The sequence below is a fragment of the Rousettus aegyptiacus genome, unplaced genomic scaffold, assembly GCF_014176215.1.
Source record: "Rousettus aegyptiacus isolate mRouAeg1 unplaced genomic scaffold, mRouAeg1.p scaffold_m13_p_5, whole genome shotgun sequence".
Classification (NCBI taxonomy): Eukaryota; Metazoa; Chordata; class Mammalia; order Chiroptera; family Pteropodidae; genus Rousettus; species Rousettus aegyptiacus.
This window is the reverse complement of record NW_023416308.1, coordinates 55,125,167-55,136,176: the sequence shown is the minus strand read 5'-3', so window position 1 is coordinate 55,136,176 and position 11,010 is coordinate 55,125,167. Positions and strand designations below refer to the sequence as shown.

The window sequence follows — 11,010 nt, the reverse complement described above, 5'->3', positions numbered from 1 at the left end:
TAAAAAATAAAAAAAAATAAGGGATTGTAAACTGACAAGGTCCTTGCAATCTGTGAGGTCAACCAAGGGTTGCCTCGCCTAAAAAAAATAAAAAACATAAAAAAATGCTACCCTTGGCTATTTTAAGGTGATAAGTTCTGTGTGATAGTGTAATGATGGATACATGACACTACATTTGTCAAAATCCATTATAACTAACTTTACAACACAGAGTTATCCTTAATATATGTAAACTTTTAAAAAATTATTCAGGAGGTAAGACAATCCCGGAATAGAATACAGAGTATGACAAAAGAATCTAAATGTACTACAAGTATATAAAACAACCTTACTGAAGGGTGTGGGCAAAAAGTTGGTAACCTACATAACCTTGGAAATGAATGGAGTCTGTAAGACTAAAGGGAAAGGGAACTATACAGAAACCCTGTAGTCCAGGGGTCCCCAAACCCAGGGCTGCAGACCAGTACCAGCCTGTGGCCTATTAGGAACCAGGCCACATACCAGGAGATGAGCGGCAGGCAAGTGAGCAAAGCTTCATCTGGATTTGCAGCCACTCCCCAGCGCTAGCATCACCACCTCAGCTCCACCTCAGGTCACTAGGCATTAGATTCTCAAAGGAGCACCAGTTCCTAGTGCCAAAAAGGTTGGGAACCGCTGCTGTAGTTCCCACAGAGTTGTTTCCCACAGAGGTATGGATTAACAATTCTGATACTACTATAAATGCATACTGGAATGGAACAATTAACTAAATGAATGTTAGAGGATAAGAGCTGGATTTTGCACTGTTGCAGTGAAGGCTTACAGATAAGCAAAGGGAGGAGGCGAAAATGATCCACATGGTAATGCATTCAAATTGGAGATGTCAGTATGAACTCATGTTTAGTTTAATGTAGACACAATTGATTACATATTAAAACGTTTATAGATATACATACACACATGGGTTAGTATACACACATCTATTTCCTTGCTCTGTCATCTGAGAGGGCCTAAAAGCTACAACAACTATTATTCCCTGTCCCCCGCTTTGTTGCACAAACAGTAGCACATTATGCACACTTCTGTACCTTGCTTTTTCACTACATATTTTCTATGTCAATACATAAAGCCCACATCTCTTTTTACAACTGCACAGTATTGTGCTGTGTGGATATACCATAGTTTATGTAACAGCTCTCTATTGGTAAACCTGTATTATTTTCAATCTTTTGCCATTTCAAATAATTCTGCACTAAAACACCTGGAACACTCATCATTTTGTACATGTGCAAGTCTATCTATAGGATAGACTCCCAGAAGTGAGAATGCTGAATTAAAGAGTACATACATTTGTAATTTGATGAATATAGAACATTTTAGAGCATAGAGGTTGTTTCAATTTTTATGGAGAGTGCCTGCCAGTAATTTATGAGAATGTCAGTTTTCCCATAACCCTACCAGTAAGGTGTAATATCTTAATTTTGGCATTTTGCCAGTTTGGTAAGAAATTGTATCTCTGCAGTTTTAATTTGTGTGTCACTATGAGTCGAGCTGAATATCTTTCACATATTTATAGCTGATTTGTATTTCTTTTACTCTGAATTGTCCATTTCTCTATTTTCCCATTTTATTGTTGAGTTCTTAGATTTTTTTCTCATGAATACAAAGGACATCTTTATGAGAGATTAGCACTCTGTCTGGGATACAAATTGTAGAAAATTTCCCAGTTTCTCTAGTCTTCTGACTTTGCTTAAGTTATTATGTTGACTTGTGAATATTTTTATAGTTATATTTATAAATCATTGTCACCTTTACTTAAGAGAAAATCAGACCTCTAGACCCTTACAAACATCATACAGTGTCAGGCCCCTGGGTTTTTGTGAAATTTATCTACCCTTCTAGGCTGCAAATGTCTTATTAAGTAATCTAGGTTATCTGACATTTCTGGCTCAACAGGTCCTATCACTTGTGAATCTACAAATCTCCAAAAGAGTGATTTAAAGTCAGGCCTCTGTTCACCAAATGTAGAGTTTCTTGCTTCATCTCATTTAGTTTGTTGTTATATATAGGTCAGGTGGGATCTGCATGGGCTGTCCTATAATTTGACCATAGGGAACCCATATATCAGTTGCTGCTAAGTCCTATAGGCCAAACTATTCTAAAAATGACCATGACCCTATTTTTGTCATGATACCCACTTTGCGTCTTTTAATTAATGGCTTCTACCTAGCCTCTGCCACCCTTGGATCACATTTTTTCTTCCCACAGAAATTAAGGTGCTTCTTTCAATTGGAATATTTCCTGAGAGCCACTATAACAATTTTCAAAGATGCTGGTGCTCCCCTTTCCAGTATTTCTCAAGGTCTTAGTGGTTTCTCAAGACACTTGTTGAACAGGGTGTCTTCTAGCCAGCCATTCAAGAGACATAGCTAGGAGATGAGCTAATGGTTCACCATTAAAAATTTACTCCAACATTCCAATCTCCCTAAGTCTTTGAATGTTCTCTTCACATTATACCAAGGAATTTCTAGCATCTCAACTTCAATTAGTATGGGTAAGCTAGGAGCAGACCACAAAGGTGAGTCATGTTTGTACACGGGTGAGAACGACAACTCAAACTTGGCTAAGACTTCTCTCGGTTTTATAGTTACTTCAAAATATACACAGTTGACTAAGGATAATACATGATGGTATGAGTAGGCAAACGACTCAGGATCTTCTCTGTTAATCGCAAAGGTGTACCCTAAGTTTGGCGGCCTCAGTGCTCTCACAGAGTAACGAATTCATCAGGTCAATAGCATTTAGAAACATGGCTAGCTGTCTTTCATTTCACTTTAGGCTGAAAGAAGGGTTAGCCCTGGTCATTGTTCAGGAGTCCATCTATTTCCATAAAAGGAATTAGCCAACTGCAGATACGTAATCTGGTTATTAGGGCTTCTATGGCTTTCTGCACCATCAGGCCTACTTGAAGCTTTGTTGTAGCAGGTCTGGGCAATGGTTTACCACACGGGGCTTCAGTCAGCTAACTTTTAATACAAAAATGGAGCATACAATTAGAATTACTACCAGCTGCTTGATCTAGCCCAGTGATTTCAGAATCTCTGGTAATGTGGCCCACGTTGATAATTTCAGTCTAAACTAAATTTTCGTCTTTCCCACTTGATCTAGCACCACCAGAATACCATTTAGGTAGAATGTCTTCCCCTCCCCCCCCTAACATCAATGAACAAAATAATCTCCCTTCACTTTGACTTTGTAATTGGCCACTCGGGGCATCCTGGGCTCTGATTCTAGTTATAATTTGGCAAACAATGGAGGGGATTGGGCAAGTGAAGAACTGGCTTACTCTTTGAAGCAGGCTAAATTGTCGTAGGGTCTTCATAGCTTTATAAGAAGGGGAAGTATGGCCACTTCCTCTAGCCAGGGAGGCTCACATTATAGGAGATTCCAGGCATGATCTGTTTCAATTCTTCAAGTAACATCCTTTCCCAGATAGTTTTAACTTATGCTTTTTAGAACTGGGGAATCTGTGAATTCAACTAGGATTATTTGGCAATCAATACGATTCAACCTGGAGTTTGGTTTTACCTACCTTAGTTCAGTAACTGCAAGAGACAAGTTTTCCTTTAAGTACTGATCATAGAAAGTCTTTTGTTTTTAGTTGGTCCTTAGCCAACAATTTAGGACTCTGAGCTGGAAATTCTCTTTCTTTAAACTCTCCAGCAGCGACTACCCACACCTACGGTTCTTCACTTCCTCGTGGCTTTCCTACTGTTCTGTGCCAGTCACCACTTGTTTCTTCAAAGTCTTGCCTTTAATGAGCACTTCATATGCTCTTCTGGTTAACAGCTTTGCCACCGTGTAGCACGGGCACCCAGAGTCCTGTCCTTTAATACTAGATGGATTTTTATTGCTGTCGCTACTAAGAGTCCGAATGATGAATTCCTGAGATTATTTCCTGAGAGGTTATTGCCTGCAGTTGCTCCTGTCACTGGTTTCTATATGAATCAAGGTTCTTGCTTGTTATAAGCAACAGAAACAAACTCAAGCTATTTGAAGCAGAAAACAAATTCATTAGAGAATTAGAGAGAGAGACGGGGGCCGGGGGTAAGAAAGGAAGGGGGGGAGAGAGAGAGAGAGAGAGAGAGAGAGAGAGAGAGAGAGAGAGAGAGAGAGAGGTCATAGACTCTGCAGGAGCCAAAGAATCAGATTCAGAGGTCGCAAATGAGCTAAAAGCCATGCCCAAACGCATGCTGGGCACACACACTTCCATTTGCACCACTAACATCAGTCTTGGACAAAGACATGAAACATCTGTCCCTGCTACTTCTGGGAGCCACCACTGTGGCCATGTGTGCCAGAATAGAGTCGGTATGATCTCTACTTTTTTGAATCACTAGCTTCCAATTCAGAGTCCTGGAGAGGGGCTTCTAATGGAGACCTTGGTCACATGCCTCCACTCTAGATGCACTATCGACTGGAAAAGCAAACATCCAGCATTTTCAGCTTCTATAGTGGAGGTGGGGTTTCTGCCAATATAGGAAGTGATATGTGGATGCCGGGAAGCCAAAAAAATAACGAATGTCCAGTTTGACTTGTAAGATTAATTGACATTTACAGAAAGAAGAAATTTCTCTTTCAAACTCCTCAGCATTAAAAAAGGGTATTCAAGGTCTTCATTTATTTACTGGCCTAGAATGCATTTTTGCTCATCTTTCCTTATTTGCACTGAATAAGAGAATAAATTTTTAAAATCAAATTATTACATTTTGTTTTGTCTTTATACTTTACCAATAAACTGAACCCATTTTATTTTCAGACATTAGATTTCATAGAGATCGATTTTACTTTCTTATTTCTTATGTTAAAATATTTGAAAAATAGTAGTCGTAAAATAAAATAAATAATAGGAACAGACTCTCTAAAGAAAGTTTTATTCGCAATATTTGTTGGTACAATACGCTAAGCCTCCTTGAGGTTTTTTTGCTTTGTTTTAGGTAGAACTGGTGATGGCCCCAACCCTGCTCAGGAAATTGGATTCGGTGAGTGGCAGGCACAGCCACACAGCGAGTCCTTAAGTGGCAGTCCACTTCTAACACTGCGCCTCTGGACATCGCACTAATCCTGGCGATGTGAGAGAGGGAGCCAGATCAAAGCCCATTTGGAGAAAGAAAGAAAATAATCCCAAACTGCTCCTTTGATGTCACATTAGGCCATTAATATACATCACATCTGTTTAATTTAAAACTTCTGCCCAGTACTACTATGACTTAATTGCACACCTCTTGAGACCCAGCATTAAGTTCCCATGTACTTGGATGGGGAACATGATTTGTGCTGTAGTTAATGATGAGGTTTAGAGTCAAGTCCAGAGTCATGCGTTTTCAAACTCTCCACTGGCCTGACTGCGTGCTCCTCATAAATAACACCTTCAGTGGACGAGGAGACCATAAATCTGTCCAAAGGTGCATCTCTTCATCCAATTCTGCTCTCTCCTTTGACTCTGCCTTTTGATTCCCTGGATTATAATGAGAAGTCTGTTAAGTACATGTTTTTCTTTTCCCTCTCAGCAGCCTGGTCATTTCCTTCATGTCTTACTCTGTCTCATGTTTGGGGAGTGGGAGACATTGTTAGGTTTTTAACAGTATCTTTAAAATTATCCATTATTCATCTATCATCTTTATTCGTATTCCAAGTATTTTTAGAGTATGACCTTGTTTTTTGATTATAGAAAGTTTCTCTTAAAGATTTTATTAAGCTTTGTTTAAAACCTGGAGGATGAGTTAAATAACAAAGAATTTTAAAAGACGCAAGGCTCAAAAATTAAATAAGTGGCATCATAAATGACGTTTACCTCTAGACAACTTGGGAAATGCAGCAATGACAGATAAGATTTTAGCAGAAAGTAGCTCATACTTTCACTTCTTGTGGAGAAGAAGCTGGACTTTCATGGAAGGAAACTGTAAGGAGTAACCACAGGTACCACAGAAGATGTAGTTATGTAAACAGATCTGATTCAGAGGGAAGGATGCCAAATGAGAGAAACTGGTGTGAATGTGCAGGAACTGGGACTCTCAGGAAAGGGATACTGAACAAAAGATAACCAGAATGGTCTAAAGCCATGAGCCTCAATCATAATACTTAGGCATTTAGAGACAATTTTTAAAAAAGAAAAAGAGTTCATAAAAGTTTGGCCTCTTCTTTCAGTCCTCTAGTGCAGCCTAAGAAAGAAGGCACCCTTTAGTAGGTAGTATAATAAGCTCCTTTTGTTGTTAGCATATGTAGGAGACAGAAAAAGAAGAAAGAAAGGAGAGAAGGAGGGAGGGAGGAGAAGAGAGAGGGAGGGGGGATAGAGAGAGAGAGAGAGAGAGAGAGAGAGAGAGAGAGAGAGAGAGAGAGAGAGAGAGAGATTGAGAGAAGTGGAATGATTAAGAACAGAGCAGAGCCCAGGTCAAGGTTAGCTAGCTTTCCTTAAGGTTACTTAGTGAGCTCAGAATGAGATCAACATATTAGGTTAGAGAGTCTCAAACTTCTCCCAAACAATCTCAAAGAAAAGAAAAGTGAGAAACAAATCTTCAAGCAATTGGACAGATGATGCTGGCACTGCAAATAAAATTTTTTTAAAGATTTCCTGTTTTATTTTAAAAATGTTGCATTCTATTCATAATGTGGCTTTTTAATATAAAATATTTTAGGCTAATGCCATTCAGCAAAATCGATGCTCCCAGAAATTTTGTTCCACTTAGTCTATAATTTTATAAAGCCCATAGCTCACTGTCATGGGAACCTCCATTTGAAAAACAGATGAACAGCAATTAGTTCAATTCCAAATGTTGAATCTGAAAATACTGTGACTTTCAGTTAACTGTATTCAATTATTTAGCCAAATATCTTAATAACCTGTAGAAATGCAGGGAATATAATTTCAAACTTTGGCCTGCTCTGTTCTCAGTTGAACAACTAAGCTTTGCATGACTCCTTTCTGGCAAGAGATGCTTGTTTCGATCAGAGACATTGCTCACTCTAAAAATTTGATCCAAATCTGGAGTTAGTGTTAAATGACACCATGTGTTTCCTCTGGTTAAGTAAGGTCAATAAATTGTGTTCCTTTCTGTTTCAAAAAACAGAAATTTTAGTCTACTTGTGTTGAAAAAACACTAATTGTGAATTTAAGAAATTTGGAGGGCAGTGGGAACTCTCAAAGGCTGCATCTGGCATGCCCGCTCATCTTGCCTTCAGAATTTTGGGGTATATGAGGTGTTACTATAAAGAAACAAGTCTGCTTTTTCTTTTCTTTTCTATTTTTAAAGTCTTTTTTTTATGGCCTAAAACATGTCAGAGATGTTTTGAGAAATGACAGACAGCATTGTTAAATAAACATTGTTATATAAACATTGTTAAATAAAGGCAACACTTATTCAAACAATTTAAATTAAAATTCAAAAAGCATCTGTACCTGAATGAATGTCAGAGATAAGGAATTCCTTTCTTTGAAAAATAAAAAATCATACTCAGGCCTCTATGACCTTTCAAACTACACTACCTAATATTAATTCTGCAGGGAAATATGTAGAGAAGGAGGTTGATAAAGATAATAATCTCTTAAGTAAATATAAATAATTTAACAGTTTCAGAATTCCCAGAGTAACACACACACACACACACACACACACACATTTTGTGGGTTAGAGATGGGGAGGAAAGAATGGTAGATGCAAAATTCAGTAATTTGCAGTTATTTGTCTGAAAATCTAGCTGCATCACTTCAGTGTATATAAAAAAATCAAATTAAGAAAGTGTTACCTGCTTGTTTCCAGTGCCTCATGCTTTATCTGGATGGATCTCCCTGTCTGATCTATTCTCCGCAGTCCTCCATAGGCCAAAGGGCAGTTCTCCTGTTTGGGGAGCTTTCCTTCCTGACTGCTAGGAGCTTATAGCCCTGCTTCTCAGTGCCAGGGACTGCTGATACAGGAACAATAGGATGTCTCTGAGTTCGCGGTGCAGCAGGAGAGACAGATAAGTAAATACCTAAGTTAAAAATGTGCGTTCTCTGTCCCAGGTAGAAATGTACCGGGTGTCTTGGGGCACAGAGAAGGGCACCAAACCTAATAGAAGGTACCCAAGAAGACAAATGCAGAGCAGTAACAGAACCAATACCTTGGGTTCCAAAGTGCCCCGTTTAATGCCCTGGTGAGATCTCAAGTTTCAATCAGAAGGCAAAGTGTGCGTGTGTCCCTAGCCACCGTCGCACAGCGGGCTTGCTGGGACAGCATAGGCTCCTCCACACAGGGTGGTCTCTGCCTGACCCAGACAAAGTCAGCATCAACTTATGGGAAGGAACAAAGAGGGGTAGAGCATGGAGAGCAGCTTCCAGTTCAGGCAGAGGAAAACATTCTCCAAGGAAGCGCCAGATTCCTGAACTGAGTCCAGCCCTTTGGAAAAGATGCATTTCGGGCTGCAATTCAAGTAAACTTCTGAGGAGCTTCAAAAGCTCGGACTTGGCAATTCAATTCAAAAGGCTCTTCCAAGCTCTTCCTATTTAACTTCAACTTCTAAGGCAAAGTCATTGTTTACAGCCTGGCGGAGTTGGACTAGTGTGGAAAAAACGAACTTGTGACGGTTGGGATTTAGAACCACCCTCAGACTTAAGCTAGAGGCGAATTTGAGGAGCTTTCAGCACCACGGCCTCGCTTCCACCCACCAGTCTATGTCCCGGTGTTTGGCTGCGAGGAAATGGTGGGCCTCGGGTTTGTAGGCAACTCCTTTCGGGAACACGGCTCCCGCATTCTCATTTGCCACGCCCCTTAGACCACCTGATGTGTCACTGTTCCCCACCATATTTCCACTGGGGACTGCTCTGCGGCTCCTGAACGCCCATGGCCGAGCTGCTGCGCCCACGAGGGCAGGGCCAGGGGTGAGCGGGGTGGATGGGACCTGCGCACTGACACCTACCAGCACCTGGGGAGAAATCTCGAGTTAGGGTCCCTGTGGCTCTGCAGGCAGTCAGCGGGCACCACTGTGCTGCAGAAGAGAGCATTGTACCCACTGACAACGACTCTGTACTCCTACCGGATGGGTACCTTGCTAAAGGGACTAAACTCTCAAGACTCATTATCCTCATCCACACAAAATGGGGCTAATAATCCTTACATTTCAGAGCTGTTTGAGGATAAAAAAGAGAGAAGTATCTAAGTTACCTACGTGCCTAGCACTGGCAGTGTTGTGGAGAGGACACAGCGTCTAAGCGAAAGAAGAGATGTGTGCACGCTTTGCAGCAAAGAAAGTAAGGTTTATTAGAGAGTTGCAAGTCCAGGAGACACAGGAAAGCTATCACTCAAAGGCCTGGTTCTCCAGGTGTCTTGGGAGTACGGATTATATAGGGGAAAATATCAGTAGTCAGGAAAACTATGGGAGCTGGGATCATAGATGCTACTGATTGAATGATTGCTGGGGGAGGAGGTAGTTGATCATTGTGTCCAGTTCTGGAATCAACCAAGTTGCCATCCCCTCTTGACCCAGTGGCCAAGTCCCGAGGCGGGTGAGATTGCAGTTCTGCCTCCGTGGGCCTGGGGCTGAAACACATCTAAACCCGAGATGTTATCCTTAGTCTAAAGTCCAACTGAAACCTATTGTCTTCATGATTATAGACTTGAGCCTTGGATAATCTTATGTCCTAAGGCTTAATGATTAAAGGAGCAGGCATACAGAGGATAAGGGCAGGAAAAAGCAAGTGAGTCACAATGCCATTATCTGGACAAAACCAGCTTGAATCAGAGGAAAAAAACTGTATTAAAGAAATGAAGTTTGTGCGTGGGTTACAGTAGCTACTCAGCAGTATTAGTTTCTTTCCAAATTCAATCTGATTAAATGTATAGCTACCAAGAGCCTACTAGTTTCCAGGCCCTGGGGATATAATGTAAAATAACCCTCAAGGAGCTTATTGTCTAGTGTAGTGGTCTCCAACCTTTTTGGCACCAGGGACCATTGACCAGGCAGAGGGGGCTATAGAGGGAGAAGATCTAACAGTTAGAGAGATCAGGATTGGGATGAGAGCAAAAACAGGGGAAGTCGGAAGTAGTTCAGCCGGCCTAGAAAGCTGAAGGTAGAGGGCCAGAAAGAATTCCCAAATTATAAAGTTTTAATAACTGTAAGTTTTTACCTTGAAGCAAAGGGAAAATCATTGAAGTATCTTAAGCAAGAGAGTTACATAATCTTATTTGAATTTTAGAAAGACTCCCGAGTAGAGATCATACAGTTGCAAGGTATAATTTAACTTCCAAGTTCCTCACCATTAGCAGCTTCATTTGAGGGTCAAATGAAGAATTCTTCTAGAATTAGAAAAAAAAAAAAAAAAACCTGTTTGGAATTTTTCAGGTCAGGTCATGTAATCCTAAAGCCTTAGAAACAACCAGAGGATTTGTTAGTTTTTTTTCTCTACAAGTGAGATTGAGTTGGGTTTTAACATCCCCTCTGTGAACCAGGCTCGGTTCCAAGGCAAATTTTATTACTTGGTTGGGGAAAAAAAAATGAAAACTTTTATACCTACATTACTTAACTACCTCTTTATAAACTTGGTTTTTCACTCACCTGTATGTATGTGGCTTGCTCCTAGGATCAAGAAGCCGGAAGGCAATGAAAAGTGTTATCAGACTTGCATAAGACCAGCCCCTCCCTAAAGATGTTCTGGAGACAAAGCCAAATAAGGTGGAGTTGGGCAGAGCTGAGGCTTCAGGCTCAGGCTTGCAGGCTGGCTTGGGGGATTAGAAGCCCTAAACAAGTTATTGGGGTTGTTCCTCTGTCTTTGTTTCCTGTTAGGTGATATGTGAGTTGGTTATGTTTTTATTTCAATGATTCGCCAGTGAACATTGCTTTCGAAACAGCAGTTTGCAGGATTAGCTAATAACCATGCTGTCGTCCTTGTTCAAACCCGGTGAACAGTGATTTAATCTCTGATTGCTCAATGTGGCTTCAGGTTCTCTCTCCCTAGCTCTAGACTTGCATGGAAAGGGTGACTGAGCGGGTTGGGGGATG

At 40.6% G+C, this 11,010-nt stretch overlaps 1 long non-coding RNA gene across 1 annotated transcript; it reads right to left on the bottom strand.

Annotated features, from left to right (window-relative positions):
• Nucleotides 1–4,897: 4,897 nt before the first annotated feature.
• LOC118603025 lies at nucleotides 4,898–8,273 on the bottom strand. The gene is made up of 2 exons (XR_004951121.1): nucleotides 7,783–8,273; nucleotides 4,898–5,497 (listed from the first exon to the last, which is right to left on the bottom strand). It is a non-coding gene; the product is annotated as an uncharacterized LOC118603025 (long non-coding RNA).
• Nucleotides 8,274–11,010: the final 2,737 nt, after the last annotated feature.